General features: G+C 36.5%; 1 long non-coding RNA gene across 35 annotated transcripts in view; it reads left to right on the top strand.

The window, feature by feature from the left end:
• The window catches only part of LOC141504332 (uncharacterized), a 1,263,877-nt gene that overhangs the window by 88,209 nt on the left and 1,152,482 nt on the right, over positions 1-23,186 (top strand). For 32 of the 35 annotated variants that reach the window (XR_012473290.1, XR_012473291.1, XR_012473318.1 and 29 more), the window contains exon 2: positions 6,692-6,777. The exons of 2 other annotated variants lie outside the window; for them this stretch is intronic. This is a non-coding gene — a long non-coding RNA (uncharacterized LOC141504332). Of the gene's footprint in view, positions 1-4,962; positions 5,315-6,691; positions 6,778-23,186 lie in introns of those variants that run through there. One more of the 35 variants, XR_012473287.1, reaches the window with a different exon arrangement.

Raw genomic sequence — 23,186 nt, 5'->3', positions numbered from 1 at the left:
TGTAGGAGTGGGCCAACAAATGGAAAATCTCGTGCCTCCTACACTGAGTGAAAACATTTGAACTGGACTCTGAATTGGAAGGCATGTGCAGAACTAGACCCTGGGCAGGAATTGTACCTATCATGTTCCCTATATTATTTGTAGCTACAGAAGGTTGATGTAGAAAAGCATTGGTTAGAACATTTACTTACAACCACTTCTTCTAACATGAATCCGTGCAATTAAAATAACTACCTTTGTTTTGCTTTGAAGATAATTATTCTTAGGTTGATTTTTTTGTGTGGTCCTGTCTGTCTCCCCCCTCCCCCAATTTCTAAGCAAATTTCCAAAGTATCCAAATCCCTATCACATGTCATAAATAAACTATTTTGTTACTACTTTTAAGTCAAGGCAACATTTCAAGTTATTGCTGTTCAGTTATGTCTGACTCTTCTTGACTCTATTTTTGGGTTTTATTGGCAAAGATCCTGGAGTTGTTTGCTAATTCCTTCTCCAGATCATTTGATAAATGAGGAAACTGAGGCAAAAAAGAGTTATGTGACTTGCCCAAGATCATATAGTTTGATGCTGGACTTGAACATGGGTCTTCTTGACTTCAAGGTTCCCTGTAACTCCTAGCTGCCCAATTTAGTTCCTAGGTTTAGGCTAACAGAACCTTTGACTAGGAGGCAGTGTAGCTCACATCAGAGAAGTGGTATTCAAATCCCAACTCTGCCATGTACTATGTGTTTGGGAAAGTCACTTGACTTCTTCAAGCCTTAGTGTTCTTGTTTATAAAATGAGGGAGTTGGACTATATTTACTTATAAGGGCTTTTCCATTTCTGACTCTGTACCTGGGAATCCCCCATTTTACAGATAAAGAAATTGAGGCAGAGGGATATTGGATGATTTGCTTAAAGACATACATATTTGTTAGATCTGGAACTTGAATGGCATTTCTCTGACTTCAGATCAATGCTCTTTCCACTTCATCAGTGAAAGGCAAATGCAGGCAGTTGTTTATGCCTAGGACTGTCCCTTTCAGGATCACAGATTTAGAATTAGAAAAGATCTTGGAGTTAATGTAGGTCAACTTTCCCATTTTATAAGTCAATAAACTGATGATAGATGATTTACTTAAGGTCTCTAGATAGTAAGTGGAAAAGGCAAGATTTGGACCCTGGTTCTTTTATAGGTGGTTTGATCTCTTTTAGCTCAAATTCTGTGTTGCTGATTCTATGATTCCAAATTCATTCTTTTCATTCTCCTCCAGATCTCTCTCTGCCTCTATTTAGTCCAAGGATTGGTGAGACTTGTGCCTTAGAGATCTGGGCTTTGTATTTTGTAGCAGAGATGAGTAAGACATTGATTGTTTAAAGAAATACATCCTTCCTACCCAGGAATCTGATCCCTTAAAAAGATTGTGTCCTTCACAATGGACTCTACTTAGTAACAATAAAAATGAATTAGCAGGATATTAGCAGATTTTACTCAAGTTGTAATCAAGTTAAAGTGAAATTACACTTGGGTGTTTGGTGCTCTGGGGAAGACTGGCTAAGGGATAGGACAATTACCTGGGAGAATGGGGAGCTAATGGCCAGCATTTATGGAAGATTAAGCCACCATAATTTGGGGCCTACTGTAAGTTTAGAGGAATCTTCTATAGCTCCCACCTTCCCATCTAGTCAATTTATTGTCTTTTCTACCAAAATTCCTTATTGCTTTTAGAAGAGCCTTTGGGAAAAGTCCAGGTGAAAGACTGGCAGCTCAGTAAACTGAATCAGTAAGATTTTATTTTTTGTGGGAGTTATTTGCAGAAATAAAAAGAAATATAGGTTATGGTTGAGACTTTTTGCCTTCTTCTCTTCACCCATCTTCCTGATAGGTCACAAAATCTTCCTTCCCTTTCATAGTAGAAGTGAGGTGGCACAGTGGAGACAGAACTGAGCCTGAAGTCAGAGAGATATGAGTTCAAATCCAGGATCAGATGCTTACTGGCCATGTGACCCTGGCACATCACTTAACCTCTGTCTCAGTTTCCCCAACTACGAATTAGGGATGATAACAACACCTATTTCCCAGGACTGTGTATTCCTTTCCTTCTCATAGTAATTCACAGTGAATTGTTTTGTAAATATGACAGTGTGATTTAAGATATTTTAAATATATTGAGCCCAAGAACTTATATGAAATTTTATATTTGTTTCATAAAGTGGAAAAAGAAGAGCAGCAAAACTTGATTTGAGTTATTTTGGGGGAGTGTCTCAGTATACCCCAAATCAGCTCACCCCCTCTACCCCCCAAAACTTAGTTTTAAACCAAATAATATGTTCAACTAAAATAATGTTCTATTGACTAATTTGAAGTAAATTTTAGAGCTCATTAAAATGTAAGAAAACAGAAGATATAAAAATTTATTTCAGAATGAAAATATTTTTATATTTTAGTTCCTATTAAACTTGTCTGGTATAGATTACAGTAAGAAGAAAAAAAAGCCATTGCTATTTCCTGATTCTTTTCAGGTGTTCCATCTGAACAACTTTGTGTCCAGATTGAGGGGATGTCCCTCCATATGTGATTGACCATAGATCAGACTTCTTCCTTAGCTCCTGGATCCCTTTGCTGATCTCCTTTGATCTATGCAGTTTTTCATTAATTCTTGTAGATTTTTGGCAACTTCTGTCATGACTGTAGTTACATCATGCCATGCATCACCCAAGGCATCCACACAATCTTAGTAGAAATGTCCATATCTGTGGTTGTGTCTGAATTCTATGAATGGATGGGTGATCTATACAATTAACTTCTCAAGAAGCCCTTGTGTCATATTGAAAATAGTAAAAAGAGAGATTGGTTATTTTATTTCCAGCTCATCAAGAATAAAAACACAGATGGCATCATGAAGATATAAAATACAGAGATTAGCATTGCATAAGTAAAGCTCTGTTTTTTATTTTTTTGTTGTTGTTGCATTTGCCCTTAAAAGAAAACAATCTTTTCAATCCAAGAACACACAACTTGAGGGAGATGAAGGATTGTCAGGGGGTGATTTTAACCTGGAACACTGTAGCTTATGTACTTATTTGTCTTCTGTGGTAGAGTTTGTGGGCCTCAAATTCTAATGGACTGTGACTACAATGAGAGTTCAGAAGCGGGCCAAGGAATGTGTGTGTGTGTGTGTGTGTGTGTGTGTGTGTGTGTGTGTGTGTGTATGTCTGTATTTACTGAAGAAGTGCTCAGGAAATTCCTAGGGCAGCTAGGGGGACAGTGGACAGAGCACCAGCCCTGGACTCAGGAGTACCTGAGTTCAAATTTGACCTCAAACACTTAATATTTTCTAGCTGTGTGACTCTGAGTCAGTCACTTAACCCTCATTGCCTCATGTCCAGGACCATCTCTAGCCATCCTGATCCATATCTGACCACTGGACCCAGATGAGGAGGAAGTGAGGCTGGTGACTTCACTAATTCACATGCATTTCATGGTATCACCTCCCTGATGTCATACAAAGGACAAACATCAATCATCAGTTGGGTTATGGTGTTATAATGGATGAAGACATGAATTCAAAGGGGGTGAAAGACAAGAATCACTTCTCATACCATATGATGTTAACCTAACTTATTCTTTTGATTTTTTATTTTTCCTAGGCATTCTTTAGTGTTCAGGTTCCCTCACTTAACTCTTTTTGATATAACAAACTAAAAATATAGACGAATCCCTAAAAAGTCATTTATATTAGATGAATTTCCCATGGATATCATGCAATTTTGGTTCTTGTTGGTTCAATTTAGGCCAAGAATAGTTTGCTTTCAGCCTCAATTGGTGAAATCACTTATTATTTGTAAGACTTTTACTGTGATGACTTCTGTAGTTATATAACACAAAACTTGGGTTTTATTAATGGGAAATTTTATACTAAACTCTTGTTAAACATTGTGCATGTGTGTGTGTGTGTGCGTCTGTGTATGTGTGTGTGTATATGTGTGTGCATATATGTGTGCATATAGTAGAATATATACCACAAATTTGTAATATAAAATATATTTTAATAGTATTTAGAGCTGGAAGGTACCTTAAGAGGCATTTATCTAAACCAATCCTCATTTTTTTTTCACAAATCAGGAAAAAGGTACAGGGAAGAGAGGCAACTTACTCTGTTACACTTGTACTGAAATCTTTTTATTTAATTGATGTATTTTGGGGGTGGGTAGGTGGCATAGTGAATAGGGCACTGGTCCTAGAATCAGGAGGACTTTAGTTCAAATGTGACCTCAGACACTTAATAATTACTTAGCTGTATGACCTTGGGCAAATCATTTAACCCATTGCCTTGCAGAAACCAACCCCCCCCCCCCATTGAAATATTTTTCACTATCATACTAATATCCTAATATTTTACCTCTACTATCACATAGAACCTCCCTTTGAGACAAAAAAATGTTAAGCAATCTAGACTAGATCATGTCTGATAACAAATGCAACATTCAATTCCCATAGTCCTCCATTTCTATCAAAATGAGGAAAAAATTTTCCATCGTTTGTTTGTTCTCCCAGACCAAATCTGTGAAGTCAGGTTTTTTGACTTTAAGCCCAATACACTTTTCCACTACACTACAGCTGCTTATTTTAATCCATTAAGAAAATCATTACTAACCTTGGATGTGATTATTGGTCTGTGAAGGATCTAGCCTTGGGCCTTGCTGACCCATAATCAACTTACCAATCACTGGTTTCTTCTTTTGCCACAATTCTAGGATTTTTGCTTTAGAACTTTCACCTTTAACTGGTCCTGCTCACCGAATTTCCTTCTTAATTCAAGTGGCCTCCTTGGCCTTCTGGGTCTCAAAACTCAGAGTCTACCACACCCTCAGTACTAATTTTTGGTCCCCTTTCTGCTAATGTAGATTGGTATCCATATTGCTTTCTAATTTCCTATTTCCTTTTATCTACCTGTAGGCCCATACTCTAGACCACAAAAGTGGATTTTCTAAGATGTAATTAGCCAAGGGAAAAGAGAATACAGAAACTCAGAGAAACTATAACTGAGGAAGGTAATTAAAATAAAAGTTTGAATAAAGAATCTCTATGAAAGCTGAAGGGAATTTTAATTCTCAAATTTTCTAACCATCTAAGATTCCCTAACTTAGCTAAAGCCAGACATCTCTTCAGAAAGACAGAATTGGGATTAGTGCTCGCCTTATGATTTGATGGAGTTCATTTATGATTCAGTGTTTTTCTCGCATTCTAAGCTTCAAGATTAAATGGATTTCTCATGGGTCCCTATTATTCCATTCAAATGGGGAAGACAGTAGAAAGAACTATCACATCAAGGTATGTTTCTCATCACTGCAAAAAATAAGAGGAATGAAATCTGAAAAAGAAATTGTTTTAAAATGTACCAGATAAATTGTATTCTGTCTCATGCCTTCAAATCTTGATCAGGTACCATGTTCTCTTTAGGCCCTTCTCTTTGAGTTCCTGCTCCTCCCCCAGTTTACTACTCATTTATCCCTGTAATATACTTATTTACATCTATGCTAGCTCTTTGAGCACAGGGACTTTTTTTTTTTTGGTCTTTATATCCACAGTTTTTCACTATACTTAACACATAGTAGGTGCTTAATAAATGTGTACTGAATTGAATTGACATTCTGATGCCAATTTTCTTTTTTCTAGACTTCAAAATGTTTGGTTAATAACAAGCCTAGGCCAAACTATGAGAGAGATTCTAGAGATGTTTTTGCAGCTCCCTCATTCCCCTGTCTTCTTCCTTCCATGTGTACAGTGTGTTCCAACTGCCTCCTGACTGCTCAGGAGCCACCCAGCTTGGGTTTGCCCTTGTTTGGGAGTCTATCATTTTGTTCTAAAATGTCTAAGACTTCTTTCCCTCCTTAGACTTTATAAGAACTGATTTCAGTGACCCAGTCCTTGAAGTTTCTTCCAGGTGGCTGTCTAATCTGATCAAGCAAATTGAACCATGGCATTAATGGCAGTGGTTTTGGTTTTTATCTTTAACTTTCCACGTAAGATCTATATTTTAGCAGAGACCTTTGACTGTTAGAATAGTAAGTAATATTGATAGTTTCCTTATCTGTAAAACATTACTTTGCCTCCCTCAGAGATAATGTGTGAAAAGTGCTTTGTAAAAAGTAAACTGAACTAATAATAATAATGGGGAGGTGGAGGATGCTGCTGATGATAATAAGACTTTGGACATGTTTGCAGAGAGATTTTGTTTCTAGGGAAACCTTTCAGGATTTGTCAAATTAGGATAGGTAGGCAACTACTGACAGTCAAGTGTGACCTTGACTGAGGTCAGTTTATTATACAGTTATTTGGTCTTTTTTACTTTTGTGTTTAGTAAGTACTGAATGGGAAAGTGACTACCTGATAATGCTTTTCTTTTTTTTCCATTCTCTTCCCTTCTTTCCCTCTCCCTTCCTCCCTTTCTTTTTTTCCCTCCCTGTCTTCCTTCTTTCCCCTCTTTCATTTTTGCTTCCTTCATTCTTTTGTTCCTTCCTTCCTTCTGTGCACTTTTGTGGAATACTTGCTATTGAGTATAGTATGTTTTCTAGTGAAGGGTTTTTGTCCTTGTCACTGTGAGTCCAAAAAATTAGGACAAACTTTATCATTGTTTAACATAACAGTGTTTATACATGATCCAGTTGGCAACTTTTGTTTCAATATATTTCATTTCTTGTCTTTTAGAACTCTTTGAATGAAAGATGCAGGCTGATTGTAGCTGCTTATCTTAAAAGATTGGGGGGGGAAATCCACTCCATTTCTTCTGCAAGGTGAGACACAGTTCAATAATATTTCATGAATACAACACTGTACTAACCAGCAGAAAATGCTACTACTTCTAATAGCTAACATTTGTGTAATATTTTAAGGTTTACAAAGTGCTTTAAATATGTTAATTTATTTTATTCTCATGTAAACCCTAGGAGGTAGGTACTATTAATACCCCTATTTTAAAGTTTAAGGAAACTGAGTAACAAAGAGGTTAAGTGACTTGCCCAAAGTCACATAGCTAGCAAGTGTCTAAGGTAGGATTTGAATGCATGTCTTCCTGATTTGAAGTTCTTTCTTCTCTCTATTACCCAGCTACACTTTTTAAACTCTTTTTACTTCATTTGTTTTATTTAATAATAGCAGATTCTAAATAAGATTCAACATGACATATATAGATAAAATATTGATTTTGGAGACAGGAAGGCCTGGGTTTAAGTCCTACTTCTTGGACTTTGTAGCCCTAGACACCGGTTACCAAGGCCACTTTCTCATATTGGAAGTTACATATAAGCAGCCAATTTGCATTGGTAGAGAGAATTTTCACTATAAGAGGTACATTTATGGATGAACACAAAGTTTAGGAACCAGAACAAAACAAATTCTGCTGAATAAAATTTATCTTAAGCAAAATTGAACTTCAAAGAGGCTAATTTCAAATTATGTAAAAAGCCAGATTATTGGTAATTTAGACTAGACATTTTCCCTAAATGCAAGCTCAATCTTTTATTATTATTGCTGCCAGGTCAGTAGGAAAGAATATTGATTTTGTTTGTTCATTATCTGGGCAGTCAAGACTAATGGGTCTCTGCAGTAACAAAATGGAAACAGGGAGATACTTAGGGGCCCAGTGGATTTTTGCTAAGAGTGACTTTTATAGTGCTAGGGATGGGAGGGGGGAAGGGATTTTGGTTTTGTTGTTATAGAGGTATTTTAGGTCACCTGTATCATGTTAGTTGAAAACACAACTATTAGTGTTGTGATTTGCCAAATTAGAAGCATTCCAAGAAATAACTATAGTAGTATTTTGTGAGACACAAAGAAACTGGAATGTCACATTCATAGAGAATGACAGAAACTGACCACTTGTGGGTGTACTTTCTCCATATGACAGATCAGTGAACAGATCAGTGACTCTGGAGTTTCTGTTTATTTAAATGTCACAGATCTTGTCCCCAGAGCACACTGAGTGATTTAGGTATTTGAAAGCACTTGTAAAGAGGTAGAGGTGGTATAATTCAGACCAAAGAGCAAAGATGTTTAGCCAATATTCAGAGAGAGCAGCCACTAAGTCTGTTAAAAAAGTTGGGAGAAATCCTCTCAGAATTTGAAGGAACTCTAGAGACCATTGAGCTCAAACTGTACCTCAGCAAGAACCAATTCAACAACAGTCCTTATAAGTGGTCATCCCATCTTCACCCAAGAGACCTACAGGGAGGAGCAGCTGCTCTATCTTCTGAGGCAACTTATTCCACTTTTCGGTAGTTAGTTAACTTTTCCTAATAATGAATTAAAATCTGTCTCTGCACCTTTCATCCATTGCCTCCATATTTTGTTCTGATACCAATCACTCCACTACCCAACCAGTATTTATTTATTGTAGCAGTAAGATTAAGTTTAATCTCTCTTCCACATAGCAGTTCAATAAATGTGATCCTAGATTCTCTTTGCTGACTCTTTGTATCTTTTAAGATGATGTTGACAATGACATTTGTTTTTTTGTTCTTGAAGAAGACCATGATCAGGGAGGTGATGCCATGATTAGTACAAGAATTGGTTTTGAGTGAGGGGGTGCCATATTAAGTGATCAGCCCCACTTTCTCCTCCAGAGCATCTGGATCCAGTCATGAATCAGAAAGATTGGAGATGGTTCTAGATGAGAGGTAACTGGGATTAAGTGACTTGCCCATAGTCACGTAGCTAGTAAGTGTCAAGGGTCTGAGAACAGATTTGAATTTATGTCCTGACTACAAGGCCAGTGCTCTGTCCACTGCACCTAGAGAGTATTCTCACCTTGGGAGGTCCTTTTATGGATGAATACAAAGTTCAGGAACCAGAACAAAGCAAACTCTGTTAAATATTTTAAGGAAAAGTGTGTTCAGAGAGGCTAATTTAAAAATTAAGTGAAAATTTGGAATGTTGGTACCTAGCTTAGATTTTCTCCTAAATGCAAGCTCAATCTTCATTATTCTTGTTGCCAAATCAGAAGGAAAGAAAATATGAGAAGTGCATGAGAGAAGTTTGAGCAAGATTCTGGGAAAGTTAATAGGAGGTAGAAAATCACTTGGGAAGGCCCTTTTTTAAGGAGAGTTTTATGGAGAAGGTGGTTTTTGAACTAAACTTTGAAGATGGGCAGAATGTTAAACATCAAATAACTCTTAGAAAGGGTACACTTAAACATGATCAGCTGCTTCTAAAATAGACAGTGTTTACCACTGTGGGGAATAATTGACAGCCAGTGAGAAGTAACAATGAGTATTTGGATGAGGAGAAGAATGGGTCTGGAAGGTGGAAATAAGTTCTGATAATGGGGGTAGGAGAAGACCAAAGATAAGCTTGTTCTAGGCTATGAGAGAAAAAAGAGCTCATTAACCTTTCTTAATAGATAGATAACTGAGACTCAAAAAAGGTAATGACTTATCCAAGGACATACATAAACAGAGTTAGACAAGTCCAACTCAGTGAACATTTATTAAGCATTTTTACTATTTGTTAAGTACTGTAACTAAAAAGACAAAGTAAAAAATAGTTTTTGCTGTCAAGAAAATTACATTTTTAGGGGGTAGAGCATAAACTGACATGTTTGTATACAATAATGGAGAATACACAAAATGAGCACATTAGTTATATCTTCTGAGGATTAATAGAAGGAAATGAGCAAGAGCCATATGAGGTGGATAATCATGAATGAATTGTGATATAATCATTGGTGAGAATACTACATTGAGGAGTAAAGACAGCCAGAGATAAGGACCATTTTTTGTCTGAAAACTTCTTGTGAAATATCACCTCAATCTTTTGGTGCAATATTTGAATTATAATATATAATGAAAAGTATCTAGTTTGGACTATTAACAAAGAGATACCTCTAGTACTGAAATAATTTGGTAAAATAAGTGGTAAAAATATCAATTGTTGGAATTTTGCCATGTGAAAGACTTTATGAATAAGTATTTTTTCAGCCTAATTTTTTATTATAAAAATATAACACTGAAATTATAATAAATTGACTAGACTATAATACTTAGATAAAGATGGACAAACAAGAGTGAGCCAGTCTCTTTGTGTACAAGTTATATTTTCTTTCATATGACATAGTATATAAAAAAAGCAAACCATGAGAAGAATAGCCATTTCTTTACTCTCACACCTTTGTATATTTTCTCATGGATAAAAAAAAATCTGTGCTCTTGCCAACATTCTATAAGGAAAAATCTTATGTCCTTTCAGAGATGTGATAAACATGTCTGCTTTTTAAGCAGGCCCTTCTTTATAATGATCCTGCACTACTTGTTACCACCTATTAGCAAAGAATTGAAATGTTTTGCAACTAAGAAAGGCAGTATTCAAATCTGGTTTCATGTTGAAGAGCTAAATTTCCACAATTTTTTCTCTTTAGACTATCTTTATTCCAGATTTTAGTCTGAGAATAGGACATTCTACAAATGCCATATTTGCATCTACAAAGCTTCCACTCTCTTTAACTTTTGAATTTTGCCACATTAATGGGTGCTAATCTTATAAGACTTGATTATTTAATGACACGAAATACCACAGTATCTACCAAATACCACAATGCAGTCTCAGTAGCTTAACCACATTTAAGAATTTTTTTTCTTTTTCCCAAGGACAAAAGTGTTATTAACAGCTTGATAGAGGCCAGAAGGCATTGTGGTTTAGTCCTTTGGTGTCAAACCCAAATAAAAATGGGGATAAAAAATCCATAAGCAAAGAATCTGGACTGGCTGCATTTTGACAATTTAAAAATATAATATTATCTATTTTGTTAAATGTTTCTCAATTACACTTTAATTTGGTTTGGGTGGCAATCAGGAGTATTGTGGGCTGGGTTTAGTGGATGGGGACCTAGATTTAGATCAGGAAGACCTTGGTTTGAATTCTGATTTTGACAATGATTAGATGTTCGACCCTGGACAAGTTAATTAACTTTGGTAGAGCTTAATTTTCTCATTTGCAGAATGACAAGGAAGAGAAAGTATCTTCTGGTTGAAAACATTATGGTTATTCATTGTCCAGTAGTTAGTGCAGAGATGACTTTTAAATTGCAATAATTAGTGAGCATCTTCTTTTGCGGTTGTGTTGTAGAAGTTACAGTCTAGCTAAGGGCTGGTTTGAGCTTTTGGTTCAGAAAATTATATAATAGTAGAAAAGAAAATAGTATAAGGTGTGTCAGTCACTGAATATTTATTAAATGCTTACTTGGGCTATTTGCTGGGGGATACGAAAAAAAGGTAAAACATGCTCCCTGACCTCAAGGAGCTCACCTAATGGGGGTGGCAACATACAAACAATTGTGTTCAAGAAAAGTTACATATAGGATGACTTAAAGAGAATGAACAGAGGGAAGGGAAATCAGGAAAGACTTCCAGACTTTCAGAAGAAGGTAGGATTTTAGCTGGGATTTGAAGGAAGCTAGAGAAGCCAGGAGGTAGAGATGAGGAAGGAAAGTATTCCACATATGGGAGATAGCCAATGAAAATGTTGAGACTGGGAAAATGCACCAGGGTGGTGTTTGAGAAACAGCAAGGAGATAAGTATCACTGGATCATAATATGTAATAGAAAGGGTGGAAGGGAAGAATGGAAAAATGGTCATAAAGCCAATATGTCACCTGTGTAACTTATTTGTATCCATCTGGGTTTGTTTAGATGTGCTTCACAGAGATAATGTGGATACATATCTTTAGAATATCCCTTGCTTCTTTCCAAAAAAGACTTTAATTTCTGTATTCAGGAAGTACAGGAGACAGGGGCAATGAGGCTGGCCTACTTTACTCTTCTCAAAGAGGGCATACTGAGGTAGAATTGGATTTATTTGTCTCTTCCCTAAATAGTGTTAGTCTAGCAGAAATAATTTTTAGGTCCTTATCGTTAAACAACAACAACAACAAGAAGGAAAAAGAAAATAAAAAGCAAACAACAACAACGATGGCTAACGTTTATATAGTGCCCGTTATGTGCCAGACCCTGCGCTAAGTATTCGACAAAGATTATCTCATTTGATTTGTACATTTGATTTGAGAGGTAGGGCTGAATTAACTGAGGTCAATAGAGGTTAAGTGACTTGTCCAGTGTTATACAGCTAGTAAGAATATGAGGTCTGATTTGAATTCCAATTTTCCCGACTCTACCTAACACTAGGGCTATTGTTATTCATTCATTTTTAGTCATGTTTTCTCCATTTTTGGTTTTTTGGCAAAGATACTAGAGTGGTTTGCTATTCCATTCTCCAGCTCATTTTACAGGTGAGGAACTGAGGCAAATAGGGTTAAGTGACTTCCTCAGGGTAACATAGTAAGTCGTCTGAGGCCAGATTTGAACTCACAAAGAGGGTGTTTGGGACTCCTTACTACCCTAGCACTAGACCTAATAATCTTATTTGTTCTGCTACCAAGTTGTGCCCTAAACTTTATCTGAAGTACTTGATGCTCTTCAAATACCAGTTACATAAAGACTATCATACATAGAGAGTAGTAAATAAACTTATTTATCCAAACTAATAGCAAACAGAAATCAGAGAAGTTAAACAGATTAGAATATACAGAGTGAAGGAATTCTCCTACTGGGAGGGAGGCATCTTAGCTTAAATAAGAGATAGTTCCTGAATTTTTCCAAGAGGGAATTTCCCAAGTCTCCAGTGTGGCAAGCCAGTAATTAGGGATATGTTTGAGGCAATAGTTCTTCTCCATATTGGCTTCTTTCTCAAGTCAATTTTTCCTTTTAGGGACCTTTCCCTGAAGTGAATCAGAAATTGTGTGCCCTCTCAAAGCTGGAAGCCAAAAGAAAAATTTCTTGCCTCCTAAGCTCATGCCAATTTTGCCCCTAATACAGGCAGGGACCATTTCTTATTGTGCAGTTGTTTCAGCTGTACTTGACTCTTTGTAACCCCATTTGGGATTTTCTTGGCAATGACTCTGGAGTGATTTGCCATTTCCTTCTCCAGATCATTTTGTAGATGAGGAAACTGAGGCAAACAGGGTTAAGGAATTGGTCCAGCACCACGCAGCTATTCAGTGTCTGGGATCAGATTTAAACTTCTATCTTTATAACTCAAGGCAAAGTGTTCTATCCACTGTGTCATTTAGCTGCTGGCACAGACAGTAACAGAATTATTTTCTATATACATAAAGATTGCAATAGATTGAGGAATAGCAATGAAAGAAGTTGCATAAAAAAAATCATGATTCTTGGACAGGTGATTGATAGGAAAAGTAGGATGAGTTTGGTAGAAGAAATGGTCACCATGGGTTAAAGTAGCTTGGGAATATTTTCTGGGAGATAAAGATCTTGGACTGTCTATTAAAGAGTAAATAAGGTTTGAGATAACTTGGGAAAAAGACATGTCCATCCAGGGACAGGGCTAGAGATAGGTAGTGAGGCCAGCAATTCTACTATTAATGGGGTATTAAAAAAAAAGTCAGTGAAGAGGAAGGCAAGGAAGGCCAATAGTTGAAAAATGCTCCTTTTGCTTTTTTTTTTAAGGTTTTTGCAAGGCAGTGGGGTTAAGTGGCTTGCCCAAGGCCACATAGCTAGGTAATTATTAAGTGTCTGAGACTGGATTTGAACCCAGGTACTACTGACTCCAAGGCCAGTGCTTTATCGACTATGCCACTTAGCCGTCCCCTCCTTTTGCTTTTTGTTGAAGTAAAGCTATCACTTGTTGCCTGGCATGTGTTCTTCCCTCAATATATGTAGGTTCTTTGCAGTGGGATTGAATATCTCTTATTTGCAATTTAAGAAAAGTTAAGAGGATTCTTTCTAAGTGTTTCTCTTAGGAACCCCAGATTTCTAGGTGTGTCTAAAGTAACAGCTTAAGCAAGATGTATTTGATTGTATCTATTGAGGTCTTCCTGTAACAGCAATAAACTGGATATGATTCCTGAGGTAGGTATCTGTTGTATGAACCTCTTGATGATGAGATGTATAGACTGTATTGCTGCACTTAAGACTCTATTTGAACCTGGTGGCTTTCCTAATACAATGGATTTAAGTTGCATTTACTACAAAGAATATAGAGTTTTCTTTTATATGGAAGTATATGGAAAAAAAACCCATAAGGATTTTTGGATACTAAAACCCCCTTATAAAATGGCATTTTGATGAGCTAAGTGTAAATGAAATAGAAACATACGGATTCAATTTCCCTAGGGTTTAAAAATTAAGGGGGAAAAGTGCTTGGCACAATGTCTACTGGATTTTGCCAAGAGGTTTGAAAAATAGTTTGAAATGTTATGATGAACTCCCAGTGCCACCGGGTTCTCTCATCCTTGGTGCTCTGATGAAGCCAAACAGCTAGTGGCTGTTTACTCAAGAGACTGGGAAGAAGAGTTTCTTATCCATGGAGACCTAGCTTGTGAGCCACATTTTTTAGAGAACCAAGTGAAGCTACTTGTGATCCGGGCATAGACAGATAAATTGTCATCTGCTTGTGTAAGGCATCTGATTGTGAGACAATGTGACTTAATGTATAGGGTTCTGGACTAGGATTTAGGAGAATAAGTTGAAATTTTGTCTCAGGCACAAAATAGGTATGTGACTTTGAGTTAGTTCAGTTCACTTAATCCCTCTAAGCTTCAGTTTCCTCATCTGTAAAATGGGGTTAATAATATTATCCCATAGGGTTATAGTCAGGATTAGATGAGATAATACATGGAAAATACTACAAATCCTTAAAGAGTTATATAAATGTTGGTGATGATGCTGATGATGATTCCTTAGCAAGAAGTCCAGATAGATGATAGCTCTATCTTAGCCCTTTAAGATAATTATTGCTTAAGATGACTGATTTGATTTTTATTGAATGCTGTGAAAACCATCCTTTGGTCATACCAGTGAACCCAACTGACATGAGGTATTATTCATAATACCTGCTACTATCTCCTATTTCCTTCCTGGAGAAAGTGGCTGACTCAGTTACCTAGAACAGTGGTGTCAAATTCAAATAGAAAAGCAATCCCTATATACTATATAATGATTTAGAAAACCACAAATGAAAACCATCTATGTTGTGTGGTATTTTTATCTATTTTGTTAAACATTTTTCAATTACATTTTCATTTGGTGAGTCTTTGTTTTGTCCTCACAGCCAGGGGCTGGAGTTTTACACCTTTGAGATTACAAATGTTTACCAAAACCTTGTCCCAGGGTTCCCTCCTACCTCTCTTACCCAACAAAGGCATTGGCAGAATGAAATTGGATAGGGCTTGAGCAAGCAAGATGACTTCACTGAGAAAGCCAGCACTTTCAATAGATCAATTATTTAATCATCAAATAAGAACATAGAAGTGCCTCAAGATCTGGGACCACCATCATTTAAATGGAAAGAGTTGTTATCTGATCTTCACTAAGCATCAAAAGAACTGAAAAGCAGTATTGAACATAGCCCATGAAAAAAGGGAATGTTTGTTTGGAGAGATATTTCTATATCATTAGGGTTTCTAGATGCTATTGCCCCCCCCCCCCCGACATTGAAGTATCTGCCCTGGGTATTTCCTTTTAAAATATTTTATCTTAGGTTATCTGTCAAAAGTCCAGTCCTGGTCTTTTCAAAAAAATAGTTTTATAAAGAGACTCCCTTCCATTCCATTGCCCCTAGTAATGCCCTCTCCATCTTCACAGAATAGACAGTAAAGGCATTTTTGGATAATAGTAGTTTTTTTTTTCTGATTGCCCCCCCCAACCTCTTGTACTTTGTCTCAGACTCCTTTCAGGAGAAAAATATTTATATTTAAAAAGACCCAAGGACTTATGGAAGACAGCAGAGACTTTATAGGTTAGTGGGTAAGAACACAGGGCTGGTTGCTAGGAGATGTGGTTTCTAATACTGGCTCAGTGCCTCTATTTCTTTTCTTCATATAAAATAGGATAAGTGATGCCCCACCCATTCTTCTGCTTATCTCCCAAGAATGTGGTGACTAACTGTCATGAACTCTTATTTGTGATATATATATATATATATATATATATATATATATATATATATTTCTATTTTTCTAAATTAGAAAGGGGGGGGTGCTGAGAAACAGCAAGCAACAAAAGAGCTTAATACCATTATTAGTGGGGGCATTAGGACTTGGGACTATTGAAGATCCATAAATGAACCATGAGGGTAGTTTAGTGGATAAGGATTTTTTAAGGTGTTTTGGAAGGATAGTATGTGATAGTGACAGTGGAAGGTGGAATAGTGGGGCTGTGGAGTGAGATTGTAGAGATAGACTGAGTCCAGGAACAGTAAACCAGAGAAAGATGGGGTGGAAAACTAAGAGTTTTAACCTATTCAGGGTCAGTCATATAGCCTGAATGAAAGCCCCCAGGATTCCATGGGTAGCCATGAGACAGCAAGGTGCCTCAGTTGAGAGAGCATCAGGCTTGAAGTCAGAAAGACATAGGTTCAAAGCCTGCCTCAGACATTTACTTGACGTGTGATCAAAACCTGCCTTAGACATTTACTTGACATATCATTTAGCCTTGGCATGCCTCAGTTTCCTCAAATGTAAAATGGAGGTGATAATGGCACCTAATGCACAGGGTTGTTGTAAGGATTAAATGAGATAATATTTCTGAAGCTCTAATCATATTGTGGGAGCTCATTAAGCACTGGTTACCTTCTTTTTTAGAAGACTTGGATTCTGGTAATTTATTTATTAAGCATGATTGGCTCTCTTAAAATTTACTCTCTTGAAACTTCTCATTGGGGCGGCTAGGTGGTGTAGCGAACAGAGCACCAGCCTTGGAGTCAGGAGTACCTGGGTTCAAATCCAGCCTCAGACACTTAATAATTACCTAGCTGTGTGGCCTTGGGCAAGCCCCTTAACCCCACTGCCTTGAAAAATCTAAAAAACAAACAGTAAAACATCTCATTGATGAGGTGATTGACCATCTCAAAGTGGTTAACATTCTGTCTGGTTCACTGAAATTTTACCCATGCTTTAGGACCCAGTTTAAAATGTCACTTCCTATATGAAAACTTTCCTGAATCATTCCATCCTTTTGATAATAATCTGTTCTTCTTCCAATATCACATAATATTTTGTACTTAATTCTGTATTAGAATTGTATATTTATCAAATAGCAACATGTGTGTGTGTATGGGTGTATATTGTATCTCAGGATTATAAATTTCATAAGAATTGAAACCATGTAAGCATGTTAGTGCTTGACATGATCTCTGTACATTGTTGTCATAGTGATTGATGTTTGCTGAGTGAATAAATGGCAAATAGTAAAGCAGAGTGAAATGAATGAAAAAGGACTTATTAAATATTATATATTTAAATATATAACATTTTCATGTAAATTTCTCATATATACACACATATATACCGCACTTATATATGCCACAATTTGTATTTGTTCAGCCATTCCTCAATTGATGGGTATCCCTTCAATTTTCAGTTCTTTGCTACTACAAAAAGAACTGCAATGAATATTTTTATACATGTGAGATTTTTTACCCTTTTTCATGATCTCTTCAAGATAAAGACCCAGAGGTTGTATTGCTGGATCAAAAGGTATTTATAGTTTTATTGCCCTTTGGGTATAATTCCAAATTGCTCTCCAGAAAGGCTGGATCAGTTCACAACTTGGCTATTAGTGTCCCAGTTTTCCATCAACAGGGATCATTTTCCTTGTTAGTTATACTGACCAATGTGATAGGTGTGAGGTAGTACCTTAGAGATGTTTTAATGATTTTTGTCTTTCAATAAGTCTTCAATGGAAGGTCTATCATACCTTTTTCTGAGTCTTATACTGTTTTAAGGCTATCACTATAACTTTTCATTTAGGCTGTTCATTTGTTAGTTCATGTAATGTGACTGGCTGACTTTTCCCCATCACACAAAACATTGTTGTTGTTCAGTTGTTTTCAGTCCTGTCCAATTCTTTGTGACCCCATTTTTTTTTTTTTTTTGGCAAAATACTAGAATGGCTTTCCATTTCCTTCTCCAGCTCATTTTACAAATGAGGAAACTGAGACAAACTGGGTTAAATGACTTGCCCAGGGTCATATAGCTACTAAGTGTTGAGGGCGAAATTTGAACTCAGGAAGATGAATCTTCTTGACTTCAAGCCAAGTGCTCTATCTACTGTGCCACTTAACTATCCCTTCTGGGAAGGAAGAAAAGAAATTTGCATGATAACTTCATTATATATTTAAAAGGAATTGCAGGTTGTACATAATAGATTGACAATCAGTTTTTTTCTTAATTTATGCTATGCTATAGAATGCTTGACTTATACCATAAATTAAAAATAAAATAAATTTTAAAAATTTAACATAAAAAATTATGATTTCTTTATATTCTCATATCATAGATTGGGAGAGTAAGGTTGAGAGATTAAAAGATTAGTTGAAGGTTGAATAGCTAGTAAATGTCTGAGAGAGGATTTGAATTCAAATCTTGATTTTGAGCACTTTATATTCTATGTCATCTAACTGCTTAGTAGTATGTGGTGCCACCAATGGCTCACTGGCCATCCCAATTTGAAATCAGTCTATCAAAGAAGTATTTGCTACTGTTCAAACCATTTGGGCTTGACAGGGGCAGAGGATGTGTAATATCTGAGGATTGATCATTCTCTCCAAAATGGTATATGGTGACCTGAAATGTAGTGATTCTAAGCAGCAGCTTGGACAGAAGACATCTGATAGTACTATCAGGTAATGGTGTAGCTGAGGAATCAGCTTGACAGGACTGAAATTATAAGGATTAATTTTAGCGTAGGCATATGATGGAAAATACCATCTACATCCAGAGAAAGAACTATAGAGTCTGCATGCAAACTGAAGCATATTATTTTCACTTTAAAAATTTTTTTATTTTTTTTTCCTTTTCATGATTTTTTTCCCCTTTTGTTCTGATTCTTTTTTTCACAACATGACTAACATGGAAATATGTTGTACATGTTTAACCTATATCAGGTTACTCGCTATCAAGGGGAGGGGGAAGGAAAGGGAGGAAGGAAAAAAAAGTATGGAACTCAAAATCTTATAAAAAAATAAATACTGAAAGCCATCTTTACATGTATTTTGAAAAATAAATAAAGTCATTTATATAAAAAAGAAAAATGAATGTTGAAAACTATCTTTTAATGTAATTGGAAAAAAGTTATATATACATGTATATATACATATATGACTATATATGTGTATATATATATAAATAACTATATATATATATATACATATATATGTATATGTATAGTTTTAGCAAAGGCGGAAGTGTTCAATTTAAAGAAGGAAAGCTATCAGTAGTGACATGTCAGGAAAAGAAGCTGCAGCTCAGGAGCCCTTGGAGGTTAGGTTTAGGAATGGAAGGGACTTTTCATTTTCTACCCTTCTAGTTTACAGATAAGAAAAACAACTCAGTCAATAAATATGAATTAAACACCTACTGAATGCCAGACACTGACCTAAATTCTTGGATTACAAAGAAAAAGGTAAAAGATAGTCCCTGACTCAAGGAGCTTACAACCTAATGGGGGAGACGGCATGCAAGTAACATTTATAAAAAAAGCTTGATTTAGGATAATTGGAGCTAATCACTAGATTATAAGGGGAGTGGGGATATAAGGGGATAGACTAGAAATGTAGTGAGGGAAAGCTTTCTGTAGATTTGTAGATGGTGGGATTTTGTCTGGTGAGAATCCTTAGTGAAGGTCATAGTTAGAATGGCAGAATCAAGATTAAGCTCCAAATATAGGGATAATAAATTCAGAGGAAGGAGTGGTTATTTCATTACAAATTGACTGATGTGGAAAGCATGTGACATTTTCCGTCCCAAGCACATAGATATGAGGGTAACAGTATCAATAGGTAGAAATACGCCTACCATTTCATCATTTTTAGACTTCCACCTCCATTTTTAGCTTATTTCATGTTATTCATTTTCACACATTCTACATTTCAGACAAATTGTCCTCTTACTGTTCCCTGAACTTTCTACTCTGTCTCCTGATACAGTGCTTTTTGCCAGTAGAAATCTTCCTTGATTCCCTTATACTATCATTCTTCAAATTAACATGAAAATAGTCATTAGTTTAATTGTTAGCTTCCTGAGGAAGCTATGTGGCATTGTTGTTAGACTACTTGGTCTGGAATCAGGAAGATAAGAGTTCAAATTCCACTTCAGATACTTAGTAGTAAGTCAATTAACCCTCTTTGTCTCAGTTTCCTCATTTGTCAAATGAGTTGGAGAATGACACTGCAAACAACTGAAGTATCTTTGCTAAGAAAACTCCAATCCAGGAGGCTAGGTGGCCCAGTGGATAAAGCAGTAGCCTTGGAGTCAGGAGTACCTGGGTTCAAATCCGGCCTCAGACACTTAATAATTACCTAGCTGTGTGGCCTTGGGTAAGCCACTTAACCCCATTTGCCTTGCAAAAACCTAAAAAAAAAAAAAAGAAAAAAAAGAAAACTCCAATCCAATATGGTTGTCAATAAAATCTCAGATGGTTTTAGAAAGAGTCAGACATGACTGAGTCAGAAAAATCTGACCTCAGGCACAAACTAGCAGTTTGACTTTGGACAAGTCACTTAACATTTGCCTTAATCTAATGGAAAGGACCATTGTCTTTGCCAAGAAAATTTTATCAACAGTATATATACTAAGGTCCACAGGGTCATGAAGAGTTGGACCTAATTTAACAATAACCTCTTCCACAATCCCATCCCCTTCCCTACCACAACAAAACCTCCTGAGGGCAGGGGCTCTTTTTAATTTTTTTCAAATCCTCAGAGTTTAGCACAGTGCCAGGAAGGTAGCAAATACTTAGTAAAATGCCTATTATTGTCATTAAATCAGTCTACCATGAAGATATAACAGAGAGGGACCCAGATACTGCCATTCAAACAATGACTCTAGAAGCTAGAGGAAGGTCAAGTAGTCAAGAGGAACTAATTAATTTCTCATACCCTCTGATTATTTTTCTGTAAAATGGAGATAATCATAGCACCTACCTTACTGCTATTTTGTGGGGAAAATGAAATATAATGTGTCTGCTGTGCTTTGCACATGTTAAACTGCTATATGAATGTTAGTTGTTCTTTTTATTAGAATTAATTTTTATTAGCTTCCTGGTGGCATTTGTGGAGTCTGGAGACTGGATTTTTTAATGTTGCTGCCGGTCAGGTTCATTGGCTAACCTTGCAATGAAGTGTGCCACAGCTTATTTTACCCCTGAGATTTTGCTGAAACTGGAGTTCTCCTGTAAGTGTGGGGGGTTGGCTTGGCTTCTTCAATATAATTTGTGTCCAATCTGCAGAACTTTTGTGTCACTCCTTGGAAAGGTAGGCTCAGATGACCTCTCTGAAGCACAAATGGGGTGCTTTTATGATTCCTTGTAAGATTCAGGTGGCTACTTTAAACCCTAGAAGCTCCCTAGTCTTCCTCAAAGGTCCCATTGTGCCTGGAGCCCATTTTCCAGTACTTGAATGCTTTCTCTTACGGGACATAGAGCTGACACATGAGAGACTCCTCCATAACAGCAAGACATGGTGGGAGTTCTCATTCTGACCTCTTTAGAACAAACAGGTCCTCTGGTAGGTTTGATTGTGCTTTGTTCCTTGAAACTTTGCCAAGTTGGCCATGGAATAGATTGTCAGCTCCAGAGTACATTTCATTTACCAACATATTGAAATAATTAGAAATAAGGGACCTTTTTCTGCTCTTTGAACAAAAAAAAAGGAGAAAAAGACAATGAGGTAACTTTACCCAGAGCTGAGCCACCAGAGGATATCTTTACAACCCTTAAGAACATATGTAGTGGTTTAGTTATTGTCATGTGAAAACTGAAATAGTAACATTTGTCTTTTTATAGTGACCTCATAGGTCAGAATTGTCACAAACCGAGTGCTTGGTATCTGAAAGGCATAATTTTTCTGCCTTTAGTTGCTTTTAGATGTGAAATTTTGGTTTTCCTTCCTTTTTCCTGCTAGAGAATTTGTAAAACCATACATTAAGGAGAGATTTTTTTTTAGACTGTGTTTTGTAAAGACAATTACAGTACTTTAAACATATTTAGGTTTTCTTTGGACAGTCCAGTAGGGAAAGTGTGGTTTAAAAGCACTTAGTTAACTACTTGTGGTCCCTAAGGGGGAAGAGAAGTGGAAAGTGAGTAGAACAGTCCTAACTATACAAATTACTCTTTTTTTTGAAAGGTTAAATGTTTCTAAAGGAAATATGATTATTTATATAGTATTTATACAATATTCAGTCTTATTGCCCAGACAATTTTAGGCCCCTTTTACTTAAGGTCTTTGGAGAAAGACTTGTCTCTTTCTTTCCTGTGTACTCTCAAATGATTTTTTCTATCAAAAGGCTGTGATTTTGTTTGACTGATTAGAAATTATGAATTCTAAACAGGTCTCAACAATGGTAATTTTCACCAAGTGTCTCTAAACCACATAGCCCTTACATACAGTTCAACATCATTTATTGCTATTATCTCATAATTACCACTATTATTTTAGCATTTAAGTTGTGGCTACCAGATGTCTGAAATTCAGGAGAGAAGTCCATGATTTCATCTTTCTCTCACTAACTGTCGCGTTTCAACAGAAATGTCTGGGTTTGCAGAATAGCTCCATCTATCCCATTACGGCCATTTGTGTAGAATCACAAAACACCCTCTCTTAACTGTCTATCTGGGGATATATGAGTATTTTGAAGGTGGGAGAGGAACTTTACTTATTAGATGTTTTGTCTTCTCCTCCCACCTTTATTCCTCACCCTACAGCTCCTGCCCCTTTCTTAACCTTCAGTTGACAATCTGTGGTGTGCTACACTTGAAAGATTTAGGGAGGACATGGATAAAGTGGAGAATGTCCAGAAGAGGGCAGCCAGTACTTTGAAGAGCCTTGGGTTTATGACATGTGAAAACTGGTTGAAGGAACTGGGAATGTTTTGTCTGGAGAAGAGAATTTTTGTAGCCTGGAGAAAAAGCACTTGCTAATTTTCTTCAAGTTTTTGAAGGGGATTAGACTTGCTCTGCTAGGCTCCAGATGACAGAATCAGAAGTCATGACTAGAAGTTGGTCAAAAGGGAAATTTGGGCTTGATATGAAAGGAAACTTTCCAAAAGTTTGATCTGCAAATGAAATGGACTGTCCAAGGAGGCGGTAGGCTCCCCCTCACTTGAGGTTCATACTATAATAGATTGAGAACTGGAAGAGAC

The sequence above is a fragment of the Macrotis lagotis genome, chromosome 1, assembly GCF_037893015.1.
Source record: "Macrotis lagotis isolate mMagLag1 chromosome 1, bilby.v1.9.chrom.fasta, whole genome shotgun sequence".
Classification (NCBI taxonomy): Eukaryota; Metazoa; Chordata; class Mammalia; order Peramelemorphia; family Peramelidae; genus Macrotis; species Macrotis lagotis.
Note: the sequence above shows the minus strand (reverse complement) of the source record. Positions and strands in the feature narration are given on the sequence as shown.